The following is a 1,721-nucleotide window of genomic DNA, read 5'->3' on the forward strand; positions in this document are numbered from 1 at the left end:
GCCACTGAGGACCATGAGGAACTAGAGGTCAACACTAAAAATGGCAGATCAGAAAGTTCAGAAGAGTCTGGGTCCCTGATAACCATGATGCTTACCTTAAGGATGCTTTTACATAACAAAAAACTTCTACTTTTTTTATGCCACTACTGATTTTCAGTCTCTCTTACTAATGACTGAACACAATTTCCAACTGTATAAACATCATACAAACCTTAAATATGCAGATTACATACACTCAAAAGACAACCGTGGTGCTCCAGCTAAATCTTCCTGCCTCAGCTTCCCTGAGAACTGGTATTACAGGCATGCATCACCACAACCAGCTCCATTTCCCCCTTTAAGTTGTGTATGTCAGACATGTTGTCCCAGTAATGAGAAAGCTGACCAACACAAGAATCAAGATACCCAAGGCCTAGACAAGAACTGGGAAATCCAGGGGCACACATGTGTGCGTGGAAGAGGGGCAGGTGGGAAGGACAGCCAGAGAGATCTTGAGGCGAGGCTCGGGTGCCCGCCTCCACCCTGCCCCAGTGCCCACCAGGTCACCCATGATCAAGGCAATTCTCATCTCCAACAACTATGGCAAGCCTGGCTCTCCAAATTCTACCAGGCCTACAGTGAAGATGCATAACAAATCACCAGGGAGATTTTCCTTTTGGTACCTAAGAGAGATGAAAATGTTTGTAATTTCCTAGAAGGAGGATTATGGTAATCAGTCTTAAACTGTGTAACTTACTGTGACCTATGGAGTTAAATCTAATTAATTGGAGGATCTGACAACAAACTGATTGATAGACATTATGCAACACTATTTTGTCTTCTGTGTGGATTCTTCAGAAAGTGAACTTGGCATTTGGGATTTAATTCCAGTGTTCATGGAAACATTAGACAAATGTTTTGAATATGTCTGTGAACTGGATTTAATTTTCCATGTAGACAAGGTTCACAATATTGTTGTGGGAATGGTGATGGGGGGATGATACTGGAGACCAACATGAATAAAATTGTTACACAAATTGATACACAAAATAAACTGGAGAAATCTGAGGCTGGCTTAGCAGGAGCTCCAGCCCATAGTCTATCAGCTATAAAGAATATGATTCTTCCTGAGATCCCAAGAAATATTAACATTGGTGACATCAGTATAAAAGTGCCAAAAGTGCCCCCTTTTAAATAAAATATGAAACAGGGCACTCCCAGGTAAAATCCAGGGGGAAAGGCCATCTAAGTTTACCATACAGTTATTTACCAAAAATCAAGGAGGAGAGTCTTAACTTTTGCTCTTGGATGTAAGTATAGAAGTTGTGTAAAATCAGTATGAAAGTTCAATGTTGCTTTTCTTGCTGAGTGATTTTAAAGAAATTGTATAGTTTCAGTATGATTTTTTTTCTATTCTACACTGCATTCCTATGCCCACCTAAGGCATGCCTCTGTGTATTGGCTATTACAGTATTTCAAAAAGAGGTATTTCTTTAATCATGTACAACCCAACATGTTGGTGTTTTGTATGGATTACAAGTGCAACAGTCCTTAATTCTTTCTGCTATTTGTCACAATTGTTATTTAAAGAACAAAGTGTGTATTGCATGAAAACATTATGATTTTTCCCTCTTAGTTTAAATAAACTTAAGGTAACTGGATTTCTAAAGCACTTTTTGCCTGATATCTACTTTAGCAATAATTTTTTTTACAACCCTATGACTCAAAAAAGGAAATAAAGG

At 38.8% G+C, this 1,721-nt stretch overlaps 1 pseudogene; it reads left to right on the forward strand.

Annotated features, from left to right (window-relative positions):
- Positions 1–548: 548 nt before the first annotated feature.
- Positions 549–1,177, forward strand: LOC101709016 (AP-3 complex subunit sigma-1-like; annotated as a pseudogene).
- Positions 1,178–1,721: the final 544 nt, after the last annotated feature.

The sequence above is a fragment of the Heterocephalus glaber genome, unplaced genomic scaffold, assembly GCF_053883595.1.
Source record: "Heterocephalus glaber isolate CG9 unplaced genomic scaffold, H.glaber_assembly_v1.0 deba00001479, whole genome shotgun sequence".
NCBI lineage: Eukaryota > Metazoa > Chordata > Mammalia > Rodentia > Bathyergidae > Heterocephalus > Heterocephalus glaber.